At 33.8% G+C, this 19,950-nt stretch overlaps 1 non-coding gene across 1 annotated transcript; it reads left to right on the forward strand.

Moving 5' to 3' along the window:
- Positions 1–14,019: 14,019 nt before the first annotated feature.
- TRNAA-UGC (transfer RNA alanine (anticodon UGC)) lies at positions 14,020–14,092 on the forward strand. Its single transcript has one exon. It is a non-coding gene; the product is annotated as a tRNA-Ala (tRNA).
- Positions 14,093–19,950: the final 5,858 nt, after the last annotated feature.

Consider the following 19,950-nt stretch of genomic DNA (forward strand, 5'->3'; position numbering starts at 1 on the left):
ATTCACATCTTGTTTGTGATCCTCGGCATCCCAGTCACAAATAGAAGAACATAATCTGAGATTAAAACATGCCATTGAATAGTTTCAATGTATCTCAAAAGAATTAGGAATTTCACTTCGTTTGTTTCGTCTAATGGTGGAATTGGTGAATCGTCATTCACCTACCTTTATGAAATTTGCACTTGGATCTCGGCATCCCATTTCTAAGTTGTGAATCTTCATAGTTGGATCCTAACCTTGATATTATATCTTTGGGTTATTCTATTAAGGTATCTTGAAATCTAACTAAAACTTTCTTTCTTTTCAGATGTCTACTCCTGGAAACACTTCTGCTTCGTCCTCCTCCAACCAAAACTTCTCTTTGCTCAATATATGCTCCAAAGTCGTTATGGATGGCTCAAACTATAACGATTGGATGCGCAACATCAAGATGGCTCTTCGTTTCGAGAACAAAGAATATGTTCTTGAAAAGGAGCTCAAAGAGCTTGATGAGAATAAAGCTACTCCTGAAGATCTTGCTGCCTACAAGAAACATTACGATGATGCTACCAAAGTGGCATGCATCATGGTGGCAACTATGTCCCCAGAACTGCAGAGGTACTATGAGGACTACTGGCCTTTCGAGATGAACAAGGACCTTATGGAAAAGTACCATAAGCGAGCTCGTCAAGAAAAGTTCGAAGTAGTCAAGTCACTCATGGCTTGCAAGATGAAGGATGGGGAGTCGGTAGTGTCACATGTGCAAAGAATGCAACGCTACATAGAGCGTTTGGTCAAGCTCAATATTCACTTTGATGAGGAATTGGCCATTGACATGGTCTTGAACTCACTTCCTGAATGTTATGGTCAGTTTATTCTAACTTACCATTTGAACAATACTGAGCAGACCTTGGCCCAATTGCACAACTTGTTGCAGACAGCTGAGGCAGGGATGAAGGGTAAAAGTATACCCTCCACATCTACGAGTGCCCCTGTTTTGGCTATTGGACAGGGAAAGGGGAAAAAGAGGAAAGGTCCTCCCAAGCAAAACTGGAAGAGCAAGGCTCAAGCTGGGTCATCTAGTAATGGCCCAAAGGCTAAGCCCAATGGTTCCACTCCCCATGTTTCTGATCCAAAAGAGGCAGTTTGCTTTTACTGCAACCAAAAGGGGCATTGGAAGAGATCTTGCCCACAATATCTGCAAGATATCAAGGATGGCAAAGTGAAGCCATCTTCGGCAGGTATTTACACTGTTTCTGCTAATAACTCATTATCTTCTCGTTCATGGGTCCTTGATACAGGATGTGGTTTTCATATCTGTTCTGATTTGCAGGGTCTAAAGGAAAGTGAGGAGATAGAGCAAGGAAGGATAAACCTGATCATGGGAAACAGAAAGTCTTCACCAGTAACCAAGATCGGAGTTTATCAGCTTCTGCTTAGTAATGATGTTAGATTAGATTTAATAAATTGTTGCTATTCGTCTGAGATGACGAGAAACATTATTTCATTTCATGCATTGTTCAGACAAGGTTTTACATATTCTTTTAATGATTTGAATGGTTCAATTTCTGTTTATAAGAATGGTGTTTTTATGTTTGAAGCTTTGCCTTGTAATGGTGTGTATGAAACAGTGACTTGTGTTGATAGCCTAGGAAATAGTGTACTTAATATTGACTTGTCTAATAGTGTCGACAAGGCATGCTTGTGGCATTGTCGTCTTGGACACATTAACAAGAAACGCATAGCCCAACTCCAAAAGGATGGAGTGTTGGAATCATTTGACCTAAAATCAAATGATATGTGTGAATCTTGTCTTTTGGGAAAGATGACAAAATCACCATTCACAGGGTCTTGTGAAAGAGGTGAAGGTCTGTTGGATCTCATACACACGGATGTGTGTGGGCCCTTCAGATCAACTACAAGAGATGCTAATCGATTCTATGTGACTTTCACTGACGATTATAGCAGATATGGATATATCTACTTGATCAAGCATAAGTCAGAAACTTTTGAAAAGTTCAAAGAGTTTAAGCATGAAGTCGAAAATCAATTGGGCAGAAAGATAAAGATACTTAGATCCGATAGAGGCGGGGAGTATCTTAGTATCGAGTTTAACGACTATCTGAAAGAATGTGGGATAGTCTCACAATTGACTCCTCCTAGGACACCACAGTTAAATGGTGTAGCTGAGAGGCGCAATCGAACCTTGTTAGACATGGTTCGTTCTATGATGAGTCGGGCTTCGCTTCCTATTCACTTCTGGGGGTATGCCTTAGAGACAGCCGCCCACATCCTCAATCTTGTCCCTACAAAGAAGGTTGCCAAAACACCTCACGAAATGTGGACAGGGAAAGTTCCCTCGTTAGCACATATTAAAGTCTGGGGTTGTGAAGCTTTCGTAAGACGAGAGACTCACGACAAGCTAGCAGCTAGAAGTGAGAAATGTGTTTTCATTGGTTACCCAAAGCAGTCTTTTGGATATTTGTTCTACAGGCCTAGTGAGAACGTGGTCTTTGTAGCACGAAGAGGAGTCTTTCTTGAAAGAGAGCTCATATTCAAAGAGGACAGTGAGAGCACTATTGACCTTGAAGAAATTCAAGAGTCAGCCAATGAGGGAACCTTAGATGACACTAGCACTCAACCAGAGGAAACAGTTCCTGTTGAACCAATTGATAACTCATTACCTCTTAGAAGATCCACTAGGGTGAGTGTGCCACCTGAGTTGTATGGTTTTCATATTACTTCAGATGGTGACACATTCATAAGTGACAGAACACTGGTAAACTTAGATGAACCAGTCACTTATAAGGAAGCAATGGCAGGCCCAGAGGCTTCCAAGTGGAAAGAGGCAATGGACAGCGAGATTAAGTCCATGTATGACAACCAAGTTTGGAATTTGGTTGATAGTGCACCAGGTCGCAAGACAGTTGGGTGCAAATGGATCTTCAAGAAGAAGACAGACATGGATGGAAATGTGCACACATTCAAGGCTCGACTGGTTGCAAAAGGTTTCACTCAAACCCCAGGGGTTGACTATGATGAGACCTTCTCACCAGTAGCTAAGATTAAATCTATTAGGATATTGCTCGCCATAGCTGCCTTTCATGATTATGAAATCTGGCAAATGGATGTCAAAACTACTTTCCTTAATGGGAAGTTGGCTGAAGATGTTTACATGAGTCAGCCAGAGGGTTTTGTTGATGCAAAGTTCCCCAATAGAGTGTGCAAGCTTGAGAAATCCATTTATGGATTGAAACAAGCATCTCGCAGTTGGAATCTTTGCTTCCATGAGAAAGTCAAAGAGTTTGGTTTCTCTAGAAGTGAAGATGAGTTTTGTGTGTATATCAAGGCTAGTGGGAGTATAGTAACTTTTCTAGTGTTATATGTCGATGACATATTACTCATTGGTAACGATGTTCCAACCTTGAAAGAAGTTAAGTCTTGGCTTGGAAAGTGTTTTGCCATGAAAGACCTTGGAGAAGCTGCCTATATTCTTGGGATTAGAATATTGAGAGATAGAAAGAAGAGACTAATTGGACTTAGTCAGAGCACATACTTGGATAAGGTACTAAAGAGGTTTAGTATGGAAAACTCCAAGAAGGGAGAGCTACCTATCCAGAGCAATACCAAATTGAGTAAGACTCAATGCCCGAGTACAGATGTTGAAATAGATGACATGAGTCGTGTACCTTATGCTTCCGCTGTCGGATCGATCATGTACGCTATGAAATGTACTCGCCCTGATGTGGCATTTGCTTTGAGCATGGTCAGTCGCTATCAGGGAAACCCAGGTAGAGCTCATTGGGTAGCAGTTAAGAATATACTCAAGTATTTGCGAAGGACAAAGGACTGGGTCCTTGTGCTTGGTGGCAGTGATACCTTGAGAGTAGATGGTTACAGTGATGCCAGCTTTCAGACGGATAGAGATAACTTCCGTTCTCAGTCAGGCTGGGTGTTTTTACTGAATGGAGGAGCAGTTACTTGGAAGAGTTCCAAGCAAAATACGGTGGCTGATTCTACTTGTGAATCAGAGTACATAGCAGCAAGTGAAGCGTCGAAAGAAGCAGCTTGGTTGAGGAACTTCATCGGGGATCTCGGAGTTGTTCCAACCATCCAGGAGCCTATGGAACTGTTCTGCGATAATGAAGGAGCGGTTGCCTTGACAAAGGAACCGAGAGATCATGGTAAGACCAGACATATCGACAGAAAGTACCATTTCATCAGACATAGAGTTGAAGAAGGCCATCTTATAGTAAAGAGGGTGTCATCTGAAGATAACCCAGCAGATCCCCTCACAAAGGGTCTGAGTAGGGCTAAGCATATTCAGCATGCTCGGAGCATAGGACTGAAAGATGATATTAGTTTTAGTAGTTAGATTAGTTTTTGAAACTTGTAACAAAGTAAATGTAATTGACCTTTGGTGATTAAATAATAAAGTATTATTTATAAGTTTGGCTACTACCTTTTGTCGATTGTTTATTATTGTGTTTCATTTTTGCATGTTTTACTTCCTGAATAATGAGATTATTCAAACTCCACAGTCGCTCGTACTCTTGGAAGTAAGTAGTGAATTAAGACTGTCATGAATTGGATTGCGGATTGTCTAAGGATAGACATGGCAATAGAATTGCTGCAACGTTCATGAGTACTCAGAAATTGAGATTTGAGTATTGGATAAACCCTCGCTCAGAGTATTACTTCATGGAGTTCGTCACGAGTAATACTGAGACGATAATATCTTATAATCTTGAAACGAAGATATATGAGTTGCAATTTACAAGTCGGTCATGCATTGGTGATACGAAAACGCATCAGTAACTTGGTGTTATAAAACGTATTGTCATGCATAATTTGATAAGTAAAAGATACAAGCATATGAGTCAACGTTTATTCGTTCCTTTTGCCCTAACAGGAAAAGCGATATCTGTGGGCCCCTCGATGATTTGGTGTTGACTTATGTGCTGGGCCCAGCCAGGACTAAATTGATGTGTTCGATTAGAAGTCCTACATCATCACAAATCAGGAATCGGGAAACATAGATTCTGGACAAACAGATTGATTACATACCATGTCTTTTGTCTGGGGATATCAAGCAGAACGAAGGGTTATATGATCACTTATCTTAGGACACGTAACTGACTGGGTCAGAGTTCGGCAGCAGCTTTTTGGAAGCTACAATTTGCTGGTCAAATTTAGAAGGCATACTAGCAATTATAGTTACAGACTTATCCAAGTGGGAGACTGTTGGATTAGGTGTCTAAGCCCATAACTATAATTGGTATGTACTTGAATTGATAGCAGCACAGTCCTTTTGGGTTGCCCTCAACCTAGCAACTGGACAAGGAAATTATGAAAGGAGAGATATTAATTTATAAGATTAATAAATTAATATATATATATATATATATAAATGATTTATTAATATGTTAATGGATTAATATATTAATTAGAAATCATTATGTTTAATTAATTGTTAGCCAGAAATTAATCAGAATTGATTTTGGGGTTAAAAGAATTAATTATAAGGTGCAGGGACTAGTTTGCAATTATCTAATAGTTGAGTGGAAGGCTATAGAACCCCCTTGGAAGAGGGTGGACGAAATCTTTAGGGGAAACCCTAATAATTTCGTCCATAGGGGCTTGGATAAGGCCCTTGGGTTTGCTTAGGCCCTAAGCAAAGGATAACTAGGGTTTCCCTTAAACCCTAAATCCCTCAGCTATATAAGGAGCCTCCTGGTTCATGTTTTTGGTCACTCTTTCTTTTGAAAAAACCCTAAGGCCGAGATTTTGCATACTCCCTCTCCCCTCTCTCTTCTACTTTCCTTCTTGCTAGTCATTGGGTGTGATTCCATTAGAGGCATTACACTTGTGGTGCTAAAGCTTCCAAGAAGATCAAGATCAAGATCAAGGGAATATCAATTGTTTGCTATAACAATTGAAAGGTATGTAAACCCTAAACCCTAGTTTGTTAATTTCGAAATTAGCCTCTCTCCTCTAGGGTTCTTGTTTTGCAATTCAAAGTTGTATGTTCAATAGTTAAAACATAGATCCAAAGTAGGTTGCATGTGAACTTAGGAATTGTTTCTAGTTTATTTGTTGTACCTAAAACCCATCATCCTAAACCCTTTCCTTTGGCTCCAAGATTTCGATTTTAGGGTTGTCTAACCCTAGAATTTCGAAATTTGCCTTGTCCCCTAGATAGGATTCCCAAATTTTAGGGATTTGGATAATGCCATATCTTGTAATTATCCTTGATTCCTTAAATAGATAATTAAAAGATCTTATGGATTATCTCATTCCATAAAATTTCAAATCTTAGGGGATGTGGGATTAGATTAAATTAATTGTCTAATTTAATAGATAACCCTACAAGATTTAATAATTTTAAACTAATTGTTTAATTTTGGATAATTATTAAATCAAAATTTTTTAATATTTAAGAGTTTAAAATTAAAAAGTTTTAATTTTTCGAAAAAGTTAAATATGATTAAAACCCTAGTATTTTGAAAAGTTCAAATTACACCCTTATGGTTTTATTAATTAATTAAAATGTATAATTAAAAGAGAGTTAATAATTCCATAAAGTTTTGGTTTAAATTTAATTAAATTAAAAGTATAATTTATTAAATTAGACCACCTAGTATTTTAAAAGTATAGAATACACCCTATACTATATATAACATTAAAAGTCTAAAATTATATATGAGTAAACAGTCAGTGTTACCGTTAATAGGCCTCATTCACGAAGCTGGTCTATAAGGGGTGTTTAAGGAAATTGCCTATAAAATGGCGATTGAATGGGTATCCACTCTTACCCACCGCACTCTTGACTAGTGGAGGGTCGTTAGCCGAACGGGTAGGATAGGATGAAACCTTACATTATAAGTATAATGAAGTACAAAGTAACTACATGCTTTTACAAATTCCCAAATTCTAGTTACTTTAGGGCAAAATGTGAATTTGTATGCTAATCCATGGAATTACACTTCGTACCCTTGTCAAACGTTAGTGGAGCGTGTGTGGCTAACCGGCACACTAATTTGGGATTGACATTGGTGGCGAAGGGTGGCTCGATGTTTATCATAGATCAATGGAGCGTGTGTAGCTAACCGGCACATTGATTAGGTGATAGTAGCAATTGGGTGCACCACGTGATTCGTATGGTTATTCACACCTTGTTTGTGATCCTCGGCATCCCAGTCACAAATAGAAGGGCATAATCGAGATTAAACATTCCATTGAAAAGTTCAATGAATCTCAAAAGATCTAGGAGTTTCAATTCATTTAAAACTTAAATTTCTTTTTCGTTTTTCATGGTGGGAATTGGTAAATCGTCATTTACCTACCTTCAAATATTCTGCAACTAGATTACGGCATCCCTCTTCTAGGTTGTAGAATGTTGTGTTGGATCCTAGCCTTGATGTTTTATTTGGGTGTTACATCAAGGATTCTTATCAACTAACTTGAATTTTCTCCCGTTTTGTAGATGTCTAAATCTTACAATGGTCTTCCCAAGTCCCTTGGAACAAGCTTTCCAAATGAAGATGACGTTCCACGATATGATCAAGGAAATGAGAGTCATGCTTCACTTCCTCCACCTCCTCCAATTATTCTCCCTAACCCACAAGTTCAAAGGCTTGAAAAGTTCAAGCTCACTCAAGCCCTATTGGCAAGTAAACACGAAGATGGGAAACCTGTGTGTGCACACATCTTAGAGATGAAGTCACACATTGATAGGTTAAGGATGATGGGTGTCGATATCTCAGAAATGTTGGCTGTTGACTGGGTTCTTCAGTCACTTCCTGAATCATATAGTGAGTTCGTTAGAGAGTACTATATGATGGACCATGACGTGACCCTCATTGATTTGACCTATTTGCTTATAGCTGCTGAATCAGAAATGATTTGGCGTGCTAATCGAGCAAATTTGCCTGGCAAATCAAACTCCCAAACTTCAATGGACATTGAAAATAGTGACATTGGAAATCCAGAAAAGGTAAATTCTGTGATAGTTCCTTGTGCCATTCCAAAAGAGTCCATCTGCTTCTACTGCCAAGAGAAGGGGCATTGGAGACGAAGCTGTCCTGTTTACCTGAGAGATCTAAGAGATGGGAGAGTCAAGACGTATGGCTCTACTTCAGGTAAAATCCAATAACTAACTCTATAAGTTCCTATTCTTTGATTTTCAATACATGATGCGATAAGATTACATTTTGATGTTTTGTAGGATCGAATAAAAGAGAGGAAGCTTAAGGGAAGAAGTAAGCTGAATCTGATCGTGAAGAAATGGATTTCGATCGCATTGCTTGAAGATCGGATTTTTGAGCTACTACTTTAGAGTTAGAATAGATTGCTTAGAAATTGAAATAACATAGTTTTCATTTGAATTGCATTGTAAGGACAAGTTTTTCCGCAATAAAATGAATTTTGATTTCGTCCTATTTATTTATCCTTGCAATGGCATATGTGAAAATGGATGTTTATGTATTTCTAATTTTAGCAATGTTGAATTGGATGTGATTCTTGATTATGTTATTTATGAAATGGCGAGGATTTGCCAAATAAAGGAAGATTCTCATCGCCCAAGTTTCAATTGGACAGAAACTTGGAATCATACAACTTGGTTGCGTAATGAATGAGAAACTTCATATTTTGGAAATTAGACTAATTCTTTGGCAAAGTGTCAAGAGAAGGACCAGGAGATCGAGTACACTAGATTGTGCGTTGATCAAGTCCACCACAAGAGTGATAAAGATATTCGTCATGATTTACTAAAGTTTAGTAAATATTATTATACTTATAAGATTAAGTATAATTCTGAGTTGATTGAAAGAGTTTCAATCAATAGCAGAACGAATAAGAAGAATCAAGTAGGCAGAAAGATAAAAGTTTCTCTATTCTAAGAAGAAGGGAGAGTACCTTTTATTGTGTTTTATGATAAGTCTTAATGATTAAGAACCATATCTCAATTGATCCTCTAAGTGAGTCTTAGTGCAATTGCATGTCTAAGAAGAGGAATCGAGAATTGTAGAAATGGTTAAATCAAGAAGTCAATCATATTTTGTTCCAATATCAAGTCTTAGAGTCAAGATTCTGACATGAGTGACAAGTCTTAAGTAGGTTTATAACACTCGACAAATGTGGAATTTGGAAAAGTTTTCTTATTCTTGCACATTTGAAATTGGTAAGTTGTGATGTCTTGGATAAGACAAAGACCAACCAAGACCAATTGTGTGAAGTGTTAAACTTGACAAAAGGCTACACTAACTCTTGAATATTTGTTTGTCAAGAAATGTTTCTTGACAAGAGAATCTTATATGTCAAGGAGTCAATGGGAGTCTTAATGGTCTTGAAAAGTTTCAAGAACAAATCAAGAGTAAACCTAGTTGATCATCACTAGCACACGACTTGAGGTTTAAAGCCTATCGTGGATGACATACTCTTTTTCTGTGCCATTCCAATTGAGTTAATTATGTGTGTGAGTTCTATGAGTTCTCATTTGAACGCATGAAGACAAAGCACCTTGATCAATGGAAAGTACATTGATATGAAAGGGTGAGTTGCTTGGAAGACATGGTGGGCATTCATGTTACCATGAGGCAAGAAATCAAGATTGAACAAGTTCAGTCCATATGGTTTTGGATTTGTCGTAAACTTTCGTTTTGACAAATTCACATGGATAGGAACACATACATCATAAAATCTAAGTGTCATAAGGTTTTCCTCCTTCATGAAAATGATTGTGAGGAAATGCTTTCACTAAGAGAGATTTTAAGAAGATAGCAATTGTGAAAATTGTATTCTCAGATTCGATTATGATTATGGCATCCCTTTTCATAGTTCGAATTGTGAGATTTGGCAATTGATCTGAACATTTGGGACTTAGTAACATAAATTCTGAATTGTTTAGACACACATGTGAGCTATCTAAAGCAAAGGTGTATGAGCTTAAAAAGCTTAGATAAAGGCTTATCAAAGCATTAGGTATTAGAAATATGAACTTAAGGAATTCAATAAGCATTGTTTTCTAGAAGTTCAATTGTTTTCTGAATACATGTCAAAGCTAGTGGGAGCATAAGTGTTATGCTGGTAAGAAAATAATCGTCATGTTAGTGGGAGCATGATTATTATGGTAAGTATTGCAAGTTAGCAATATTAATTATAGAAAACAAAGATTCATTTTGCAAAGTTGCAAGGGTTGAAAAGTTGTTTTGCTATAATTAAGGGAGAGAATATTATACTTCGTTTCAAAATTCTAAAGCTTAGATCGAGAAATGTTAATAAATTTAGTCAAGGATACATAGTGCATTCTCAAAATTCGATTATGATTACGACATCCCTCTTCATAGTTCGAATTGTGGGAACAGGGCACATAAAATATTATGGCAGAAGGATGCTGAAGTATCATGTCTTTATGTGAGACATTATGCATCGTGTCCAATACGCTTCGGGTATAGGATCGATTGCATATGCTATACTATTTGACCATTCTAAAATTTTCCAAATGCCTAGGGTATTAAGAGGGAAAAGGGACTAGAACTGGTTTTGACTAAAAATAATTAAACAACTATCAAAGGACAATCTGAGGTTCACTGAGGATTTGTCGCTTGTGAGTAGTTGGAAGTATAGTACTGGATGGACTATATTGACATTATTATGAATAGATAAGATTCTATTAAGAATGAGTTGTCATATGGCAAATATGGAAATGTTTCCATTAATGGGAGTTGGATATTAAGAAATATGTCTAGATTAGAAACTTTTATGCGAGAAGGATGTTCAAAGGAATGTACTTTGAATGTGAGACTTCACGTCTATGGAATTGTCTTGTAACAATTTCCGATAGAATACCTTGTAATTTCATTAGCTGGGTCTTGGTGACTTTTGTGCTATGACATTATGAAAGAATCATTGCATAAAATGTTAGAATCTGACATATTCTAAAAGTGGCAAGAATTTGGTATTCTTATACTAATAATAAGGATTGGGGATTGTGAAATGAGTTTCATTGGAAAAGTCTTTCAATTGATCTATTTCGCAAAGTATGGACCATAGGAAACCAAAGTGTGCATGCTTGGAGCATGGGACAATTATGGTTATAATTCAAGTAATAAGTTGATTTTCTGAAACAGTAAGCAATGAATAATGAGTAATCAATATGGTGTTTAAATAAAAGTGTTTTTATTTACGCTCAAAAGTTTTGGGGCCATATAGGATTAATATTATTATTGTGTTTCACTTTGCATGTTTTGACTTCCAGAATAACTGGGTTATTCGAACCTCCACAGTCGGTCAGACGTTGGAAGTAGGTATGAAGGAAGACTGTCATGAATCTGTCTGCAGATTGTCTAAAGTGTTTAGACATAGCACAAGTTTGCTGCAGAGTTCATGAGTGCTTTGGTAAGATTAAAGTATTGGATTAAACCCACGCTCACTTGAGTCACTTCATGGATTTATCACGGGTGATTAGTGAGACGATAACATTGTATATTCTTGAAACCGAGACGTGTGAGTTGTTATTTGCTAGTCGGTTGCACATTGATGATAAGTAAACGCACCAGTAACTTGGTGTTATAAAACTTATTGTTGTGTGTGATTCGATCAGTAAATGCAAACGAGCATTTGAGTCGAAGTTTATCCATTCATTTATCCCAAAGTGGGATAAAAGTGATATATGTGGGTCTCTCGATGATTTAGTGATGACACCCTAAGCGCTTGGCCAAGCCGGGACTAAGTTGATGTGTTTAATTGTAGTCTGTTGTCAGTCGTCATAAATCGGAAGTCGGGAAACAATATAGAGAGAATGATTAAAATTCATGTCTTGTGTCTATACGATATTTTGAGAATGGAGGAATATATAATCCCTTATCTAAATGACACGCGTATCTGATAAGATCAGAGTAGAAAGCGCCTTTTGAAAGCTAATATTGTTGATCAGGTTCTGAAGTCATACGCAGAATAGTTATTAGACTTATCCAAGTGGGAGACTGTTGGATTAGTGTCTAAGTCCATAACTATTTTGGTATGTACTTGACCCGATTGTGAGCATGGTCCTTTTGGGTTGCCTTCACACGAGTGACTAGACAGGATGACAGTTGAGGAGAGAGGTTGATTATGGCATAAATATGATTTATTTATTATATTATATGATTAATATAATAATTTGGAATCATATTATTAATTAGTATTTAATCAGAAATTAATTAGGAATTAATTTCGGGATTAAAGGAATTAATTAAAAGTACAGGGGCTGTTTTGTAATTATTTGATAGTTGAGACTTTGGGCTATTGGATCACCTTTATTAAGGCTTGAACGAAAATCCTAGAAGGATCTAGGAGTTTTCGTCCAAGGGCTTAAGGAAAGGAGTCCATGGACTTGCTTAGGCCCTAAGCTAAGGGATTAAGGTTTCCACCTTGAAACCCTAGCTAGCCTCCAGTATAAATAGCACCCTAAGGCACTAGAATTCGTCCAAGCCTTGGGAAACCCTAAAAGGGACGAATTTTAGAGCAAGATACCCTTCTCTCCTCTCTCCCATATTCATCCTTTCACCTAGTGTGTTTGTGAGCCATTAGAGGTACTACACTTGTGGTATTTGCTTTCAAGAGCTAAGGAAATTCAAGGAACTAGTTGTTATTGCTATATAACAACAAAAGGTATGTATTCTATTCTCCTATGTAGATTTCAAAAATTAGAGGAGCATTCCAGGTTTCTTTTTGTGTTCATAAAGTTGTATGTCTAATAGTGAAAACATAGATCCAATTAGGGTTGCATGCACACATATGATTGTTTGTATAAAACCTATAAGTGGTATCAGAGCCTTAGGTTTTTGTTTTCAATTAGATTTGATACAAATGTATGAATATGACAATTAGGGTTTATGGCTAATAAACCCTGGAGGCTTGATTTTCGAAATTAGGGTTTCTAAACCCTAGATTTCGAAATTTTGGTAGGGTTTCCTAAACCCTTTCCTTTGGCCCCAAGATTTCGATTTTAGGGTTGTCTAACCCTAGAATTTCAAAATTTGCCTTGTCCCCTAGATAGGATTCCCAAATTTTAGGGATTTGGATAATGCCATATCTTGTAATTATCCTTGATTCCTTAAATAGATAATTAAAAGATCTTATGGATTATCTCATTCCATAAATTTTCAAATCTTAGGGGATATGGGATTAGATTAAATTAATTGTCTAATTTAATAGATAACCCTACAAGATTTAATAATTTTAAATTAATTGTTTAATTTTGGATAATTATTAAATCAAATTTTTTTTAATATTTAAGAGTTTAAAATTAAAAAGTTTTAATTTTTCGAAAAAGTTAAATATGATTAAAACCCTAGTATTTTGAAAAGTTCAAATTACACCCTTATGGTTTTATTAATTAATTAAAATGTATAATTAAAAGAGAGTTAATAATTCCATAAAGTTTTGGTTTAAATTTAATTAAATTAAAAGTATAATTTATTAAATTAGACCACCTAGTATTTTAAAAGTATAAAATACACCCTATACTATATATAACATTAAAAGTCTAAAATTATATATGAGTAAACAGTCAGTCTTACCGTTAGTAGGCCTCATTCACAAAGCTGGTCTATAAGGGGTGTTTAAGGAAATTGCCTATAAAATGACGATTGAATGGATATCCACTCTTACCTACCACACTCTTGACTAGTGGAGGGTCGTTAGCCGAACGGGTAGGATAGGACGAAACCTTACATTATAAGTATAATGAAGTACAAAGTAACTACATGCTTTTACAAATTCCCAAATTCTAGTTACTTTATGGCAAAATGTGAATTTGTATGCTAATCCATGGAATTACACTTCGTACCCTTGTCTGTAATAGAGTTTCTGTAATAGAGTTTTGTATATTTTCTATAAATGAATTTCCCATTAAAGGTTTTTTTTAAAAAGGTAGCTGACTGAATATTAGGTATCTATTTTTTCAGAAAATTTATGAGCAACGTAGCCAACATTACTTAATTGTTTGCATACGACGAACTCTTAATAACAATTGTTTGCATGTTAACAAAGCATGGGGATGTAGCTCAAATGGTAGAGCGCTCGCTTTGCATGCGAGAGGCACGGGGTTCGATCCCCCGCATCTCCAACCATTTTTTTTTCCTTTTTTGCCGACATGCGTTTTTTCAAAAAAAAAAAAAAAAAACTGAATATTTCTAAATATTATTAAAAGAGAACCTTTAATTCACTAATGAAGCAATCAAGGCCTTGATTGTGTTTTAATCTTATGTTTTTCACTGTTAGATTAAATTGCTGACATCATCTTCCCCAAATAAAATTCAAACACAATTACATTTAATTATAGAATCTGTAATAATTATAGAATCTTTAAATTCAGTAATTATTTTATCAATTGAAACATATTATTCTATTTATATGCATGATATCAGTTTCTCTGATTAATATTGTTCCTAATTTAACTCCCTTATTTATAGTTTTTGATTTCCAAATTCAAACCCGTTTATATTTTATTTATTTTTTATTTATTATTTTTTTGAAAAACTCATTAAACAAGCATATCAATAATTAAGTTATTAACCTATAAAATCTAATTTAATTCCATTAAATCAACAAAATATTTAAGAGTTAAAATAAAAGTCAATATTATTCATAATATATCTCCCAGTATATCCCACATAAAATGAATCAATTTGAGATAATTGTTTGAATTTTAAACTGATTAAATAAGAAAATCAATTAATTTGAAGTTTTGAATTAATATAGCTGATATATTTCTTTTTATCCAGATGAATAGCCGAATATCTCCAAGACTATATCTTAGGATCCTAATTTTTTTTAGAAGATAATGATTTCCTTATTCAAAAACACCATATATATACGATTACACTGAAGTAGTTATTCTTACGATTTTGGATTGAGTCCTATGATTTACAGTGTTCTTCTTGAGCAATCTTCTTCTCCAATTCTTTTTTCCAAGCTCTTACTTTACTCTGTTCTCCTTATTCTTCTTCAATTTCTTGCATTTACTATGTTCTTATTATTTGTTATTACTGTGTTCTTGTTGAGAGGTCATGAAAAAAATTAATCAATCTACTTTAAGCATATTAGTTTTATTCATTTAGTTACAGAAACAAAATTATACCATTTATATCGATTTTTTAATGTGTTGACCTATGTTTGTCAAGAGAAAGGCATAAAAGTCGTTTTAATGCATGATGACAAAACTAGTGGAACGGACCAAAAGCAGGATAAAGAAGTTTTTTATTGTTACACTTCAACTTGTATGAACAAAGACATATCTATTGTTCCAATGTTTTCAATAACTATTTTATACATATTATTATAATCTTCAATTTAGTTTTCTAATTTTATATTATTGAATTTGGTTATATGAATCAATTTAGTTTCAAAATCACCATTATAGTACAAGATTTTGCCGGCGTGGTGTTACTTACATTATTTGATTGTGACGCAAGAAACTTCTGAAAAAAAAACACACAAGAGTTGCTTCAAAAGTTTAATGAGGTTATCGATATTAACTTCATTTACGTAAAACTAATTTTTACTTTTTGTCTGTCTATTTTTATAAGCGTTAATTTTTTCATTTTTAGGAGGATAATATGAAGATTTATCCGTCTGCTTTGAAATTACTTTTGGATAAAAAGTTGGCGTTCAAAATTCAGATTTCTCATTATAATTTGAAGAACAAAATTGATGGTTATGTAATCTCAAACTTCAATGTTGATAATAAAATCACTGTTGAATTGGAAAAAAAAAATTAACATCGAACAGGTAACATTCTTTTATGAAACATACTACAAACACTAAACTTATTAGATTCGTTTTTTATATTTTAGTTGATCAACTAACATATTTCTATGTACTACAAATATCGGCGCCGTAATCCGATTTGTTTAACGTTTTATCGGCGAAATTCAGATGTCAAGACACATTAAATTTAAAGGTTTTTAATATAATATAACTAAATCTAATAGTTTAAATACTTTAAAATATTATTAACTTTTAGATTGACATATGAATTTATTTTTTATATTTAGGATGGAGTTTCGTTTACTGGTGATAACTGTCACACCCGCTTCGAATATTGATAAATGTATTGCAACAAGTCCACTAACTAAGTGGACATCCTTTAAAAAAATGTCTAGACATGAAGAATTAAAACACAACTTGGAAGATGTTTACGATGTTGATAATCTAAAAACAATGTCCTAAACCAAACGATCATTAACATCAATGACAGATCGTACTTCTGGAGAAGGCAAGCCAAATTTGTTAATTCCAAAGAAAGAAAAATAATATATGATTTTCATGATTTTATATGAGTAGTTGGGTGATTTGAGTACGGTTGATTTCATATTATGTTTACATACTATTTGGTTTGTGAGTTTGGTTTTTGATTACTTTGTTTCATACTATTTGTTTTTTGGGTTAGAATGTTAATCATTTAAATACATTTTTGGTTTTATGAAATGTTGAATTATTCATCTATTTGCCTTTTGGGTTTAAACTCATATGAATTTAGAATTTTAATCATTTTTTACTCTATTATTCCGTTTGAATGTGAGTTTGTCAGCCTTGTTACAATGTTTTTCATTACAACTTCAATATAAATATTAGCAAACTACAACTATTTATGAAATTATAAACTTTTATAAATCTTTTAACCGTTCTAAAATAATTATTTATAGTTCCTTGTGAATTTATTGATAAAATTATTAGTAAACATTTACCATTGAAATATTATTATTTTTTAGATATTAATGATATCCACAATTTTACAAATTTAAATAATAAAACTCATTACAATGACGCTAAAGAGAGGCGAAGACTAAGACGTTTACATTTTTTTTTGAAAGGGGACTTCCCTAACGAGGGTTTCCGGGCCAGCTTTCGCGTACCGACTAATCCCCCGTTGCAAACATGTGGCTATGTCTTATGTCCTGGAGTCACTGCAGGAGAACCTCCATGGCCACATAGGCTGAGTAGTGCCAGAATTTGAACATGGGTCAATAGGTTATCCACCATATCTTCCACATGTCTTACTAAGTCACCACAACCCAAGTGTAAGACATTTACATTTACAAAATAGAAGATTGAATTCTATGTCTAAAAGAGAAACTTTATTTCATCATCTAAAGCAATAAATATTTTTGATTGTGTTTCACTTATACCTTTTGCACCCTTAGATCAAATTGTTTACGTCATCTTGACCAATGTTTGGTCAAACACGTTGTCCATCAATGTTTTCGCTCAAACCTTCACCAATTTCTGTTATCCCTAAAATAAATTCAAATCCTCCCCAAATTTAAAGCTATAACTTATGCACTGACCATCCTATATGTTTGCAAATCAACATGGTATATCTTCTTAATTATTCTATTTCTTTCTCAGTGTACATCGATGGTACCAAAATTCATCAAGGACAAAACAGTCACCTTGTATTTAATTCTTATTAATATAATAAATACTTCCAATTTTGAAGATAATAATCGGTCTCATACATGTTAAATTACAATTGCTCGATTTCCAACTATCTAACTCAATAACTTTATGTAATTATTCTTAAATTTACCTTTTTCTATAACGTTATTGATTAGATTTACTATAATTAAGTTTAAATTGCAGAGATTTTTACTTGAAAGTAATGAGCATTAGTTGATGTTTATTGAAGCTTGAGGATGATGCAAAACTCAAAATCCCTTAGTGGTAATATCCTACATACTTAATAATTGATTATTTCGACAAAAATATTTTCCATTAACTTTGATAACAAATTTTTTGAATTAAGCATATTTTTATGATTACAAATTTATTTTCTCTACTCACTTGTACTTATCATCCTGAAGATGAGAAAAGATTAACCATGTCTATATTGAAAAGTGTCAAAAAGATCTTATTGGTCCATGATCTTCAAATGTTCTTTGTTTTTTATTCGTTTTTGTGTATTTGATTTGTTTCTTCAAGAAACTCAGTTTTCTATTAATTTTGATAACAAATTTGTTGAATTAAGCATACTTTTATGATTATAAATTTGTCCATTTTTCTATTGTTAAATCAAGTGTAAATGAATTTGAACAATCGTTAACTTTCATATTCTATAATGTAATTTATGCACTAATTAATCAAATAATAGTACATATCCAAGTGGTCGGGTACCTCCAAGACAATAAGCAAACATGTAAATTATATGCAATTTCACAATATTGTAATTTTTTTTACTGGATTTAAATGAACACTTACTTCTTTCACTTGATTTAGATTCTTGATTACTCATATAAGGTTGTAATAAAATAAAATTATGATAAATTGAAAAAATTGTTCAGCAAAACCTTAAAATTTTGAAATTTGTTGGAAATTTGGTTATATGCCAAGTTAGGTTTTTTTTTTTGTGCTGTCATGTTTGTTGATTTGGCTATGTAGGGTTCATTTGAAGTTCAATTTCTCTACAAGAATGTTAATGTTCACATCCAAGAGGAAACTATCACAACTGGTAAGCATTCTAAATGATTTTTTCACTTACATTAATAAAAAAACTGTTATTTTAAGTGGTGCGTTCTCATGGATGTCACACCGGTTGTCACTATATAGACCTTCTAGCGGTCTATAGAAGAATCCTAACGGCTTTATGAAGAATTTTGCTGCGTTTTCAATGAAGTATCACTCTGTCAACATTCTTCTCTATAGTTCTTTCTCTTATTTTCGATATAGATGCGTGTCACAACAATAAGACAAAAAGAGGTGTTAGTGACAATTAAAGATGAAAAGGTAATATATAATTCAAGAATAATATATAAAAGTGTAAATTGTAGATTTATGATATTTATTTCAATGAAAAATACGTTGTTTGATTGTAAGGTTACATATCTGTTTTTTTTTTTTTTATAATTTGATTTTGACAAGTTTGATCTAAATTTGATAATTGAAGCAGTTAGGAAAGATATGTGCTAACGATTTTGAATTTGTATTGCCCTATAGAAACCAACTGTAGCCTGACAAACCATTCCCTCATATCTCAGTAGGTCTTAACATTTCCCAAAATTCAGCTACAAGAAGTCATGGATGCACTTCTTGAATCAATCCTCTAAACCGAATTTCATTTGTTAGTTGGATGTAGTGACCAAAATGCAAGATTTGTGAAAGCTCATTATTATTTATTAGTGTTAACCTTTAGCAAATTATGAAACTAATATTATATTTTTGTTCATAACATGTTTTTTTTTTTTTTTGTAATAATTTATTTGATCGGAAGATATGTATATGTGATTGGGTGTAGCCTGAAAAATCATATTTTAATTTTTATAAGGAAAAAATACTTTGAAATCGACCAAATTACAATGTCTGAATTTGATGTTTATGGTTATGACAATTCACTTTATTTGTAATGTTTATCGAATTTCTTTACAGAATTTAATGTTGTTGGTACATGTAACAACTTATTGTTGTTTTTGGTTTTATAAGGCCAATATGAAAAGGGCCATATGAGCCTCCATGAGGGTTGGTACACGGAACAAAGTCGATTCATAAAGCTACTACACAACATGTTTTAATCAAAAAGTCGCATAATGTTGTGATAAAACAAAGATCACATATATCATTTATGTTAAAAATTACTGTATTAAAAAACCAAATTGCTCTAATATAAATATTAAATATTTTTATCTAATAAGTTTTGTTCAAAAACTCTAAAAATGAATCTAACTAACATTTTTTTTATTAAAATTCAACCAAAGACAAAGCGGCCTATTTATGTGATATATATTTAATTTATGTTCCCCGCGTTAAACGCGGGTCATAATCTAGTTTAATTAAAAAGTAACAACAAATGTATATTTTTTTATACAAAAAGATAAAGGATAATAGGCGTTGTATACTTAAAAATATAGTTTCAAATAAAAACACTTTAATCTTCCGAGAGAGTAGCGGTGTCAATCAGGTAAATTTTTCGGGTTTCGGGTAATTCGGGTT

This window comes from Lactuca virosa, chromosome 2 (assembly GCF_052849685.1).
Source record: "Lactuca virosa cultivar CGN04683 chromosome 2, Lactuca_virosa_CGN04683_v6, whole genome shotgun sequence".
Lineage (NCBI taxonomy): Eukaryota > Viridiplantae > Streptophyta > Magnoliopsida > Asterales > Asteraceae > Lactuca > Lactuca virosa.